Below are 14,742 nucleotides of genomic sequence, written 5' to 3'. Positions count from 1 at the left end.
AAGGGGGCGAGTCTCCGCCCGCCGCCGCTCCTGCTCCCCCAGCCGGCCGCCCGCTCGGCTCTTGTCTCTTTAAACCGCCCCCCCCGCCTCCTTCGCCGTCTCCTTCCTCCTCCTCCTCCTCCTCCTCGACCGCACCCCCCTCCGCCCGCCGGGTGCGATGGTCCGAGCCGCTAACTCAACCTAGCCCGCCAGGCCCGGGCTGGGACAGACCAACGGCGGAGGGGCGGTAGGTGCGCCCCCGCTGCCCCGCCACCCTTGAGGGCGGGAGCCGACGGCGGAAGGAGCACGGCGATTGGCCCTCCCGCCGGTCACTCCGCCGCGGAGGTGCCCTTCTCTGGCCTCTGATTGGTGGCTTTCCCTTTCTTCTCCCCCTCCGCCCTTCCTACCTAGCATTTCCCCCTGCCGGAAAGGGGCGGGAAGGGCTCGGCCGATTGACAGGACATCCGGCCAACGGAGAGAAGGGGCCGGGCCTGTGTGGCAAGTGTTGCAGCGTGACTGGCCGGGACGGCCGTCAGTCATGCCCCAAGACGTGAGGCGATTGGCGGTGACTGGCTGAGGGGGCGATCGCTCCCAGCAGCAGCCTGCGCTGTGGGCGCCGCGCTGCTGTCACATCCGCCGCTCCCGGTTGTGTCGGTGCTCGCTCAGTGATTTCCTGAGGGGAGAGGGGCGGCAGCGGCCGGGCCGCTCCCGGGGGCAGGGCTCCCGCTCCCGCAGCGGGGCTGCCTCCCGTCTGCGGCTCTGTGTGCTCGGCGGAGGCCCTGCCTGGCAGCCGCGGCCCCCGCGCCGCTCGGGGCTCCCGCCCGGGAGTGGCTCCGGTAACGCCGCAGCGCGCTGCGGTGGGGTCAGCCGGTACTGCGGGACAAACTGAACCCGAGCGGCAGGCCCTTCCGTTGGAAAAGCCGAGCGCGGCTTTGCCGGGGCCCCCCTGGGTGTACGAGGCCTCGCCGAGCGTCGGGATCGGTGGGGTCTGGGGAGAAGATCCCGTGCAACGCTCCGGTTTGCTCCGAGGACCGTATATGGTGCCTCCATACTGCCATCCTTCTCTCCTGGTGTTTCCACAGGGAAGAAAATATTCCAGCGTATAACCAGAACTGGAATTTTTTCAGCTTTTTCCTATACAAGGAAATGAGAAGACAGTGAAAAATATTTGAATCTGTACATAGTTCTTGGCTTGTCTGCCACGCACGCTATAGGGTTACGTAACGGTGGAGTGAGGCAAGCGGAAAAGGATGGGAATCTTGCCGTGATTGCTGAAAAGAGGCAGGAGGCTTTGCAGAGACTGGGTTCTTAGACAAGCCCTGGAAGGACTGTGCAACAAGAAGGGTAGTGGTTAAGTACCACTGCATTATTTTATCAGTCCATTTTTCAATAAAATGCTATTTACATTCTTTCTCAGAAGCAATAAACTTGAAGTCTTCGTCTGGCAGATTCTTGAAAAGACCGTGTCCAGTTCCCTGGCCTACAGTTGCAACTTGCAGAAATCAAAGACAAATCACTTTCCGTTTTCTTTAGCAGTGCTGCCATTTTAAAAAGAAAGCAGGGTATCTGGTAGTAAAAGACTTTTTTTTTTTGTGATTCATGTAGAATCATAAGTTTTGGTGGAAAAGCAAGTAGGGAACATCGGGCTAGCAAAAGACCCAAGTTTATACGCTCGGCCTGCGAAGCAGCAGCAGGCCATGCTGTCCTGCCAGCGTAGCTGTGTGCCGTCTGGGTGACCTCCTGTCATGGTGACATGGATCGTTCAGTCTGCTTGGCTCTTACTGCTCATTAGCCTTTCTCTAAAATCCCTCTTCCATGCAGTTTGGGGATTACAGCTCCAGCAATAAAACTAGAATTGCCCCAAGGGAGATAAAAAAAAGATGCCAAGAGACCTTTGCTTTTGACAGGAAAGGGCCCGATTATTCCACTGTGTACACAACCTGGCAGAGGTTGCTAGTGGCACTGCTGGAGAAGCAGCTTCAGAAGATCACATGTGAAGTCTGGAGTGAGGCTACACCCTCTCTTTGACCCTACATAATCAATAGACCTATTAAGTCATCACGGCAAGCGTGCAACCTACACCTCTTCTTGGAAAGTAACGAACTGGTGCCACGCATATGTCTCACGTTAACCTGTCACCCTCAGAGACACCTTTACCCACGGCTCTGCTGCATAATGCAAAAATCTCCCTCTTATCTCGTCCTAGCTCCTGAGCTCTTTGGAGCAAGGTCTTGGGTTTTTGTTTTGGTTTGGTTTTTGCATTTGTCCAGAGAGTTGGTGGGGGTTACGAGGTGTGATAATAAATGGTAATAACCGAGCTAAAGTGAAGCCTTTATAGATCTGAGAATGCTCTCCCAATGTTAAAAAGCAGCCTTATGGGTTTGGCGATGCTCCTTTCCTACCTCCACTAAGTCAATGTTAATATTCCTTATTGACTTCGGTTGTAATGGAATTGTACTCTAAATGCTGCACGCTTGTCCTAGCTTCACAAAGACAATACCACAGAAACTTCCTACGTGCCATGATCAGCCACACTCTTTAATGTCACTCTGATTTTAACACCAAATCTGCAGCAGACATGTTCAAAAGAGTGTCTCACCTAAGAAATGTCATAACCTGTTTTTAATAACCTTGATCTTAGCATCTACCAGATCTCCAGCAATGAAAAACCAGCAGGAGAATACAGATCTTTTACGTTTAGTAATCAAACAACTCTTTTATCTTCTCAAAGAAACGTACGTAAGTCATGATGGCGTTTTGGCATCATCTGCTAAAATTAAGAATAAAAGTGAATTCTCTTCTGTCTTTCTCATCCAGATACAAAAGGGCCATCAAGGGAAGTTACCGATTAGGTGTAATTAAGAAGCCAGTTTGCTCGAAGACTATGGTCTCTCTGACAATCTGCATTTTCTCTGGAGCCTCGAAATTAGCTAGTCAGCCACACCTAGTTTCCATCACCATGAATCAAACCAGCACATTAGCTGTGATCATTCTGAAACAAGATACATGTTGTAAAAGCACAGACTGGTAGAACTTAACAACACATGATAGTATCTCTATGTGTCACTGTGTCTCTCTGTCATCCCACAGTGTCATCCCAGCCAAAGCAGAGTAAATTCCTTCCTTCCTAAATACGCTACAAGAGCTCTGGTTTGTATGTTCCTATAAAATGCAGAATAGAATTCTGAAGAAAAGATACAAAATGTGCGTAAGGCTACATGCTGAGACGCTGAGGAGAGGCAAATCAAGTGATATACCAGACAGCATGGATGTCAGCTTTATTTGGGAAACTAAAAAATTTGATTCTGTGATTCTGTGATTCCCATCATTTAGTTCAAGGTGGATAGAACTCAATAGGATGGGCGATTAATGTCTTAACAGCATTTAGTGTTTATTCTATGGGATCTTCCAGTATCTTCCAGTTAAACAAAACCCCCGATATTACTACAGTTGAAATCCTAGTAGAGAGTTATTCTTATTCTGCAACAACCTACTGTTACTAATCTTGGGCTTTTCTCCATGGCTACCGCATCAAAACAGCAGATAAAGATAAAAGAGAATTTCTGCCAATGAAGTTTAAGTCCATCTCTCCGAAAAAATAGGATACCAAAAAGACAATACATATGCTCAATGCCCTGCAGATTCTGAAATTTTCATGGAGATTTCTGTGCCACTTTTTCCTGCAGAGTCCCCATGTTTACTCCATGTAGGGTGTGGTTGTATTTGTCCTACGCAGAAATAACAAGAATTGTGAGTTTATAAACACAATTGTTTTCTTTTAAGAAACACCTGCGTTTGTTAGTGTTCCCTCTGGAAGAAATATTTCCTTTGGAAAAACACTGTTTTTTCTCTCTGGCCAGTTCAAGAACAATTACAACATTTAACTGTTCCTGCTCCCTGAGGTTCTGTGGCCCACCGCTTGAAGACCTGCTGAGGATGCCAGAAGCATTCTTTGAGATGCAACGAAGCCACGTGCAGGACACCCATCCTTGATCACACCTGCTGTCAATGGGCGCCGAGGCCCACCCTCGCCTCCCAAAGGCAGGAACACAGAAACTTAAAGATGGACAATTAGGGGACATGTCCAAGGTATGGATGTTACCTTTCATACTTGAAGTTCCCCCAAGGTTTTCCTGGCACCTTATTCTCCATAAGGAAGAGTCTCTTGAAGCCAGAAATCCAATCTGAGGTTCTTGTCAGTGAATAATTTTGGCACCAGAGTAAAAATCCACTCTAAAATAGTGTCGAAAAGAATGGCTCTTGAGATTTTTTGAGGCCAGCTCCTGACTTGGCGAGCTTGAAGAAAGCTCTAGAAGGGGGCAGTGTCATTAAACCCTTTGTTTTCTGTCTTGTGAAGACACCAGAACATTTCCTGTGAAGTATAAAGACTTCAGACTCTACAAACACTTGTGATTGTCCCAGCCCACACAGTAAAGGCGACACAGCAGCCCAGAGCAGCCGTCAAAACAAAATAGGAGTGGAAAATAGTGACAGCATTTTGTAATTGTCAAATCAGGGCCTGCTTGCTGCACGCACACACGAGAGTTTACAAGTTTGCTGTAGTTTAATTTACTCTTGGGCATAGCTTGGGAGTGTTTCTAGAATAAAACCTTTCGGTGCAGCACATAGCTTGAGAAAGGATTTGCCTCTGGGGGCAGGAAACTGTTTCAATCCCTCTTGTGTCTCTTGGAGAAATTTTTAATTTTAAAGCATTGATGATTATGCTAATTAGTGCTTACCCCCAAATGACAATGGAATATAAATGTTGATAGTAGCTAAAACATACTGCAAATGTGCAGCAAACTCTTCCTCCAGAGAGTCATCTACGTTACATGATAGCTCAGCTGGGAAGAAGCAGAGTTCTTCACAAGGAAAACCAAAGTAACTGTATCCTCGATCCATGTCATCCCGAGGTGGCAGTTCTAGACTTTGCTGGATAGCCATGAATCACTCGGGCCTGCTTTTCCACAAAATACGTGTTAAAATGTCCAATTTAGTTCTCAGGTACAGACTCTTTCCCTTAGATCAGCTGTGTGAGCAACATCAAGGATTTAGCTAGGATTTGTCACAAAAACTTGGATGACAAGTGAAGCTGTTTTAAGTCTGCACCCCTAAGAAGCTGAAGACCCTGGGTCCAAAAATGGATTTGAAGGGGGCGGTTCAGGACCTTGCATTGCTTGCTGGTTTGAAACTTGAGTACTGAATCACTTCCAAAGTTCTTATTTCTGCACATGCTTGGTAGAACTGGAAAAGGAACTCAGGAATATGTGGCCATTAAGTAGTACTCCCTAAGTGTCACCCTGCTTCTAGTAGAGCAATCAAAGCAGACTCCTAAGCGGCACTCCTCCATACAAAGAGGAGAGAAGTACGGCTTGGGAATTCTGTGGCAGATGCCAGACTTCAGCACTCACTCCTTTTTGGCTTCCCCTGGATCCCGGTCTCCAGATTTGAATCCTATTCCATCTCCTAGTAAGCGGCACAGAGAAGTTAGCCTGTGTGCATCTGGCTGAAATGCCAGAGCCAGTTATGGCATCTCGTTCTCGTCCCAAAGACGTTATTTGCTCCTGCAAGCACAAGGACCCTCCATGCTAACAACCAGTACGTAATACATGAAGATTCCTCAGTACCTCTCCTGCATTTTTTCAGGCACTCTAAAAAAGACAAATTCTCCCACAGTTTTAACAGGAAGGAACTTACAGAACAATTTTGCTTATCAAAATCCACATGGAAAAAATTTTGAAACCCTAAACAGAACACTTTTAACAATTTAAAATTACTCTATTTTTAAATCTTTAGTGACTTTTTTCCCCTAGCTCAAGCCTTTTTTTTCATCTAAGCATGATGGACCTCCATCCAAGTAGTACTACCACTACTTAATCCAAAGCCCTTACGGCACATCGGGTTGTATGTCTGACTGCAGGGCTTAACCCTCTGGAGATCCCATAGATAGATTCTGTTGCTGATTGCCTTTAGCTCCCAATAAAGTTCATCTGAGATACTTCAGGCACCTCGCAGTCTGTAGGGAGAACACTGTGTTCCTGCTCATTTATCTCAGGGGCAAAGTACTGACCTTGCTACGAAATCCCATTGGTTGTATAGTCCCAGCTACGCCAGCTCCTCTGAAACAGGAATTTCGTTTCCAGCCAATCTGTCGCTAACAGCACCCGGCAGGTGCCAGATGAGAGGTTTCCACATGGCTCAGTCTTCGTACAGGGGACAGAGCTTGAATCCACAATATTCCATGACAAAGTTCAGCTGCACGGGTCCTGCCAGCAGGATGACTGTGAGCCCAAGGAGTACAAAGATAGGTGGACTTCAATCGATCGCGCTGACTTAGAATTTTGTAATCGACTCCTGAAGTTTTCCCGCGGAATCCTTGACCCCTGTATAGCTAATTTAAATCTACTGACAATAAGCTTCCTTGTCCTTATGATCTTGCAGACATCTTCAAAGGCGTGCACAAATTCCAAGGATTCATGGCCCATAGGTTGAAAAGAGTCCTAGAAAAGCAGAATTTTTCTGTGCTTATTTTTCTGAAGATCGTTTGTTAGATTTCCCTTCAGCACTGTCATAGGATGAAATCTTGGCCCCAGTTGAACTCAACAGGAATTTTGCCACTGACTTAAATGGAGCTAAAATGTCATTCCTGCTGTTTGTCAAGTCAATTACATCCAGACAATACTTTAACATCTGGCTTCTACTGAACACACAGAAAAGTTCACTCCCTCAGTCTCTGAAGACAACACAGGACATTGCCTATCTCAATAAAAATGAAAGATTCTTTCTTGGCAAGCTGCTTGTAATGAAGAGTGGATCCGTCCAGTGACACCATCGGAACCAAATCTCCATTCTTTAGCATATAGTTACCGGCAACAGCATCAATGGATCCTCTGTCAGTTTCTGGGAAGAATGTCAAAAGTACCCATCTACTGTTGAAAGTCATTCTGTTGTAAAAACTTTGTTTAGGATCTGTCCTCGTCTGTGGTTTCCCACAGACATGGGGGGTTTTCACCCAATTCATCTTCTGTTTCCCAAGCCTCTGGAAGGGCCCTTGCTAGGTTGGATAGCAGCTGATCAATCTAAAGCCCCTCTCTGTGTATGGTGGTCAAAGGTGAGGCTGAAGGATAACTGATTATAGAAGGACAACTGGTGTGAGCTCATTTCGCTCTCTAAAAACCCAGCTGAGTCAAGGCATTATTGTTTAATTGCAAAATACTCAGGCTAGGTCAACCACAAGTGGGGTACATCTTTTCATGGCAGAAAAAAAATTAAGCTATAGAGTTATTTGAGCAGTGGTGACTTAAAAAAATCTATTTGAATGGGAAGAACCAGCAGATGATGTCTGGAAGAAAAGGGACATACAGAGAGAGGGGCTTTTATGCTTAAGTCAGACAAGGATCTGCACGCTGTTCCCTGCTCCAAGTACTGGTGAGTTACCATACTGCACACCTGTGCAAAACCAGCTTCCTTCCATCTTGTTCCGTCCCCTGGGAAGCAAAACTAAAATCAGTCTCCAGTATCTGATGAGTCTTAATTCCCAGCACTTAAATAATTAGCTTCTCAAATGTACGAAAACAACTCTCATTTTCTGGATTAATGAAGGAAGCTGGGTTCCACTGAGCAAAGCTATTATGGAGCTGCTAATGCACGGTTTGATTTCATCGCCTGCCACTAAACACGGAGCGATGTGGGCTCCTGGGAGAGCCAGAATACAAGGAGAGCAATGCTGGAGGGTTAAAGTGGAAGGCGGCGGGGGAAACCCTAGCAATACTTTGTGGTTTTATGCAGAGTGGTTTTATTTGTGTGTCTGCTGAGTTTGTTATCTGGGTTTCTGAAGATGCCATGTAACCCAAAAGAAGGGTAAAGCTCAGGGACATCCTACGGGGTGGATGGTTTGCTTTAATCGCAGCCCAGGCAAAGGCAGTTTCTGAAGCAGGGTAACAGCAGCCATGCAGCAGCTTCTGCCCGGGTTCTGTAGCCAGAGCAGTAGGGAATGGCAAAGAGCTGCAGTGGGATGTCTTTCACAGTTGGAAGGCTACGGGGGTACTGGAGCGTACTTGTACTCCCTGTTCTTTTGGCTTTTGAGTTGATGGGAAACTGGTTGCGAAGGCTGAAGCTTTTTCTTGCCTCATCTTGGCAGGTACAGGCATATAAACTCTTCAAAACAAACTTCTTTATTTTACATCTAGGTACAGGACTGGTGATTTCTATGATTCTATGATTTCATTTTTCCTAACTGGCTGGAGAAGAGACCGAAAAAATGTCAGAAAAGACTGCAAAGGCTGCTTTGCCCTGTCCTGGGACATCTAAACCTAGGCCATATTACGTGAACATCTCAACGGTTCCCTTCCCCTCTGCCTCACTCTCTTGCTGCCTTGCCCCAGACTCTACTGTTTCACACAGGCAGAACCAACAGCCGCCACTGAACCTCTCTTTGTGGTACACTGAATGGGGAACAGAGAATAACTAGGAAATCAGGGCTTTGGAGATGCGACTACAACCATTCATCAAATCCAAAGTCATGCAACTTCCTGGACACCTGGAGATGGAACTGGCCTAGAGTGTTGATTTCCTCAGACTCTTCAACCATCAAAAAGCCCTTCAGTATGTGCAATCCTCCCCCACCCATTAGTACATCCAAATTAGTGGACCTGCAGTTCTGGATGTGGATTTGGGACTAAAGAGCTTCTTACACTGGAGTTCTTCTAACTGCAGTACTGTCAATATGCCCTCAAGCTCATAACATCTGTCACACCCTGCAAAACAAAACAAAACAAAACACTTTTGACCTCTGTAAGAAATGTCTGAGACTGTACTGGAAGCCCTGAATTAATAAAAAAACCTTGGTGCAGACATGGTGGCAGGAATGGAGAGATTAATGAAGGAATCAATGGAACTGTGATGGTTTATGCAGCAAAGTTTGACCTTCACAGCCCAACTTTCAGAGATAGGGACCAAGGGCACTAGGGGCCTGCAGATGCTTAAGAACCTCAGCACCTTCCCAGGTCAGGAGCAGTTTTCTAGAGGTGGCCATTCAAAATTAAGTATCTTTGAAAATGCAGAGATGCTGCTTGTTATGTCAGGACTTGTTGGACCACTGACTTCAGAGTAGTTACACCCCATGTAATTTAGCTGAAGCAATCAGGAAATAATTATGTACAGTGGAGAGTTAAAAGATGGTAATTAAACTGTTCAAATAAATAACTGAAGTGACTAAAAAAGTCCACGCAAAGCCTACTTTTGGAGCACTATTTAATGTAAATGAATCACTTAGTGGACAATGCAACAATCATCTGTTCAGCTTCTATTCATTATTAAAAACAATACAAAAGGATTGGCAGGGGATAGCCATGTGCCAGAGGGAGCCCTTTAGGAAATACCACAGAATCTGGACTGGCTTTTGTCTGTTTTTCTATTGTGTTCTGACAATGCGTCACTAATGAATGTCCAACGTCATTTCGGTTGTCCTTTTTTTTCCCCAAAAAACAAATTAGCAGTAATCTTGGCCTTTCAGAACGAACTGAAATGTTTGTTCATGTTAGGAAGACTTCTACACGTTATCTGTCAGTTTTGCCAAGGTCTAAGAAGCTGAGGATATGTGGTCTTGGGCAGCCTGGGAAATCCCACAGCAGGTGATGAGGCAAAATCCATCGATTTGGGCAAAAATCCATTACGTTTTACAGAAACGATCACCTATCTTTGAGACTTCAGTGAGTTGGATACTCAGTAAATTCATCCGTTGTTACTCAGTTTGAAATGACACTAACCTCATTCTAAGAAACAAGCTACTTTTCCATAGGGAGTATTTGTACTGATCGTGCCCAGCATTATCTTGGGAGTTATCTGCAGGAAACTAAGCTGAAAGGAATCCCCATTAGGGATCTGGGGAGGTAAACATGCCAGGCAGACACCTAGGCTAGAAGAGACAGGCTAAGAAGACAACACCAAGCACTAAAATACTGTCATTATGTTTCAGAACTCCCAATCCACTGGCATCCACATCTCTTAGAGTTACTGGTTTGGAATATGTGAAAGTTCAAACTTGATGGCGTGGCAGGTACCCATAGGGTTACCTTTTTCTTACCTGGTTCCTTGGCTCACTCCTACATCCCTGCTGCAACTTACAGCTCCTGCAGTGTAGCTCTTTGCAGACCTGCAGTGGAAGCCAAATCACTGAAACAGTCTGAGTTAAGAAAAAAAAAAAAGCAACAACAATACACAAAAGAGAAAAGAGCGGGGCAGATAAGCCGGCTTTGCTTCCGAGAAAAAGGCATGTGGAAGGGCACCCAGATTTGACTTCTCAAGGTCATCTCTGAGGCCACGAAGTACAGAGTTTGTTTTATTTTGTCTTAAACAAAATCTTAGGCTCTGCAGCAAATTTCTGCAGCCAGAGATTATTTTTGTCATATCCAGTGACGACAGAATATGTGGGTTTCCAGTTAACATTATCTACAGTTTCAGATAGAAATGCACACCTCATAAAATCTTGCTACTAACTCAGTCTTCCAAATAAAATAGACAGGGATGGCATCAAACCCCCTAAGGCTTACACTTGCAAAATCCCCACCAAGTAAGCTGCAGAGCTTGGCTTGCGATTGGGGAGTTTTACTCACAGCATGTATTCAGAATGCCACTGAAGGTGGGACTCGAGGGGAGTGCTGCCAGCCCATACTGGGACTATTTATGATATTACTATTTCCAGCTTCTTCCCATCCTTCAGCTGGAGATCATTACTGTCGAAGCAGAGGCTGCAAAAAATGGGTGGCATGTCTTCTCCGTGGCCACCGCAGTTCAGTGCTTGGAATAGTAATGCAACCTGAAAGAGCCGGCAGTTTAGATTAATACGTTGGGCTGTGAAAAGTGATGCACAGTCCATCCTGCCTCCTCGGGTACTGGACAGAGACCTCTGACAGCAGGTTGGGGCAGCGACATCGGAAATCAGTCCGCCGGGAACCGCTAGAGCTCTTTGGGAGACACCATTAGCATCGCGACTACTGCGGTACTTCAGTTCAAGATACAAAATTCCTGGTACCTACGAGGCAGAGCTGCCACGTAGAGTCCTGAAAACGGGTGGCAGATAAATACCCGAGAGTGGGAATCTTGAATGCTGCCCTTTGACTAAAAATTTTTCCCACTGGACAGGGGTTGGGCAGGGAGGGACAGCTACGCAGCTTCTGATAAACAATAGTTCATTTCGCAAGACTGTTGCCACCATTTGCACTAATTGCCACTTTTTTACAGGAATCTCTGTTAAAAGACAAAATATCTCAAGTATCCTTTTAGAAGGAAAAAACCCTGATTATATATACCCCGGTATATTAAAGGCATCATCCTAATATTAGGATACGCTGAGAAGAAACCAGCATAATTAACCCCCGTTGGTTAATAAACGACTCTTAGAACATCCTCAAAAATGCATTCAGTAAAATTCTGTTCCTCCCTGCTCTGGTAAAGGATTTTTTTTTCGTCAATCCCTCAAGCGGTTGCTTAAGTCAGGTCTTACTGTAATTACACACCTCACAGCAGTGCGGGGAGACTTAATTAAGAGAGTTGCTGTAGGTGTGTTGTCAGACAGACACAACCTAGTCCTGCTGGAGGAGGCACCGGGATCCAGCTGCAGTGGGCATGTTAAGGAAGACGATTGAAGTTTGCAGAGGGTTTTGAGATGCTCCTGCAAAAAGCAGCCTGGACACACCCAGCAGCCTTTATTCAAAGCCCCTCAACCCCAGCTGTGGTTTTAAAAATCTCTCTGTACTCACCAGGAGATGCTCTGCCACACCACAAGATTTCATATTCCCCCCCCACCCCTCCCTCAAAAAACTGTGACTCACCAGTTTCAAACGGTGACATTTAATTCCCAAACTATTCCGGGAGCAGCTGGTTCCATAACACATGGGGATGTGGGGAAAAGGGAGGAGGGTGAGAAGAGCCAGATTGCAAAGTGAAAAGCACTCATTCTCTCCCCCCAACAGGTATGTTGCTTTTAAGTTTCAGCACCTCATAATTTGGGACACGCTGCAGGTTCCATCGGAGGAAAACAATAAAACAAGCAGATTTCAGGAAAAAAACATCTGCATGTGCCAGTGACGCAATTCCCTCTCCGCCAGGAAGGACTGGGAGCGTGGTTTGCTCTCCAGACCGAATAGAATCGTTTGGGTTGGAAGAGACCTTGAAGATCACGGAGAGGTGAGGAAATGTGCTGTCCCCACTCCTCACTCTTGGAACTCTGCGGTCCCGGGCTGCTTCTTCAGGCGTTTCTCTGGGATGCAGACCCAGGGTTTAGTCATCGGCAAGATCTTACTAACGATGAACAAACCGATGTGCAGTGGGAAGGTGACAACAGGGGAACGACAAATCGCCGTCAGCTCCTGCTCCCAACAGGAGTTTTGTGTCACACGGCAGTTCAGCACAGCTCGTGGCCCTGCTGGGGGGACACAACACCCAGCACGTGAGGACAGGGCTTCGGCGGGCACCAGCCTCGGGGGCTTGTCAGCACACACATGGCATTGCTGTTGGTGCAGTGCCAGAGGCAGAAGCATCATCCCTCCTGGCCTCACACTATAAATCTGTGCACGGCTGCTTGGCATCATAGTGGCCATCCAGCCCCATTCATTAATATTTGTAAAATTCCACGGGGAGGGAGCTGTGAGTGATGGAACCTCACAGCCTCCCCGACGGGAGCCTCCGGATGCACGGCTGCAGTGTGTGAGGCAGCTTGGAACCACGGCATGGGCACAGCGGGCACGGGTAGCCATGCGAGCGCGTGGATTTGAACAAATGCCATAAGGCGAGTGCCAGAGCCTCAGGACAGGCTCGGAAGGGGCCCAGCACAGGATGGTTCCCGGTTACCGTCTGCGTGTGCCAGCCCGGGGTGCCGGGGACAGGCAGCCCCATGATGCCAGCACACCACCGCGCACACCCCGCTGTGCCTCATACCCTACAAGCTCGTATCCGATGCCCGTGTGTGTGTGCACGGAAATGTTTGATTGTGATTCCATCCATCTCCTCTGCTGCCTTTCCACAAGGGAAGGCTGCTCCAGCTGCTCTACCCACCAACGGCTTGGGACCTCGCACGGGCAGATTCGAGCCCATTCCCATTCTTTACCTGGAGAAGCCTTACTGAAACCAGTGCTCCTTCAAGGAAGAGGAGGCTGCCTCACTGCTCGATACTGGCATGCAGCAGCAATGACCTTGGCCAGGTAACCATCTCCTGAATACAAAGATGGACATAAACACAGTAATTCCCCTTTTTTTTAAAAAAAAAAAATGAACCACCAGTCTTCTGCTAAGGTAGGGAAAGGCAGCGGTTTGTTAAATAAATGCCAGAGCTGGATTTTTTTTTCTTCCCCAGCTTCCCTAAATGCCCTTCACCAGCAGAGAGGGGGAGGGGACCCACTCTTTGAAGCCTTTTCCTTATGGGAATAGAAAACACGGAAAGAATTCAATTCCCTGCCACAGCCCAGCAGCACTGATACTCGCTGCAGAAACCCAAGCCCAGCAGCCGGGCTGGCGGGTGGGCACGGGTGGCCACGAGCCCGTGTCACCCCACATGAGCCTTGCTCAATATCCAGCATCCTCCAGTGGCCCCCGGAGTGATAAAGCACAGAAGGAAGAGGGGAAGGAATGGAGACTGGGGAAGGAAAATGAGGAAATTCTGTGCGGAAAAGAACTGCGGTTGTTCAACTCTTTGATCAAAAGCACCATCTAGTGAAGAAAAGGCTCACTGCAGCTGGCATGGCTCGGGCAGGGGCATCAACGACAAATGGAATTTGACTTTCGCCACAGGTTTGCCTACTAAAAATACCAAATATCACCATATGCCCAGCCCGCGCTGGATCCGAGCAAACAAGAACACGTCCGAAAATTGCCACCCTCTGTGTAAATATTTCTCCATTGGAAATGCGTTCTCCTCCTCCCATCATCTCCCACCAGAGAATCCCGGCCACCCTGGAACCCGCGGGGAATGAGGCGCCACAGGAAGAGAATGATTTCCATGTTACGATTTGGGAGCTAAGGAAAAGAAAAGGTAAGCGAGCGGTCCAAGGTCATGCAGGAAGCCAGAGGCAGATCCGGGAATAGAGATCAGCCACCCTGGACCCAGGGATCCCTGAACAATAGCACAGCCTCTCCCTCTGTTGTCATTTAACTCTTTCCTAACCCACCAAAAAGCAGAATAGGGGTAAGCTATACACTTCTTTGCAAACGTGCCTGCCACCTTACAGCTCCTGGGGGCCCAGCTCTCAGCCCTTACCTGCTTTTACCACTCTACAACAAAAAAGGAAGACAGCAGGGGAAAACAGGGCTGGATATCCTGAGATCAGCAAGGCTGCAGGTAGGAAGTATTTCTATACATCGGCCTGAGCTGTCCGCTCAGCAATTAAAGCCATGGAAACGGTACCTCAGCTTTGCCACGTCTTCATTTCTGTGTGTGACAAAACATCACTATCTCCCCTGGAGGCGTTCAGCTCGGAAAAATGGTGGTGGTGTATGTTTGAGGATCTTTAGCTGCAGGAGGAGAAGATACTGCTCCCTCATCCCCAGCTTTTGGGTTAGCTGCAAAGATCAGGGATTTGCAGCATGCTAATACATCAGAAATGCAGTCTCACCGAGTCTCCACTGTTTTCATACCGAGCTTGGAAATGATGCAGTGCAGGGTCTGAAGAAGACTGTAATTACGAACACCTGGAACCAAACCTTACAGAAACTAATTTAGGGAAAAAAACTCAGGTGGCACAAAAACCTGTGAGTGCAGTGAACCGAACC

The 14,742-nt window shown here is 47.2% G+C and overlaps 1 long non-coding RNA gene across 3 annotated transcripts; it reads right to left on the bottom strand.

The window, feature by feature from the left end:
- Positions 1–3,335: 3,335 nt before the first annotated feature.
- LOC147527566 (uncharacterized) lies at positions 3,336–11,743 on the bottom strand. 3 transcript variants are annotated; one of them, XR_015222631.1, is made up of 5 exons: positions 10,593–11,743; positions 10,064–10,132; positions 8,673–8,735; positions 6,050–6,479; positions 3,336–5,543 (listed from the first exon to the last, which is right to left on the bottom strand). It is a non-coding gene; the product is annotated as an uncharacterized LOC147527566 (long non-coding RNA). The 3 variants fall into 3 exon arrangements; XR_015222630.1 differs by having other exon boundaries at positions 3,336–6,479; positions 10,593–10,795; positions 11,065–11,743; XR_015222629.1 differs by having other exon boundaries at positions 3,336–6,479.
- Between the last annotated feature and the right edge of the window lie 2,999 nt (positions 11,744–14,742).

Source organism: Tauraco erythrolophus, chromosome 17 (assembly GCF_009769465.1).
Source record: "Tauraco erythrolophus isolate bTauEry1 chromosome 17, bTauEry1.pri, whole genome shotgun sequence".
Classification (NCBI taxonomy): Eukaryota; Metazoa; Chordata; class Aves; order Musophagiformes; family Musophagidae; genus Tauraco; species Tauraco erythrolophus.
The sequence above is the reverse complement of the archived record's forward strand: the minus strand, read 5'-3'. Positions and strand labels throughout refer to the sequence as shown.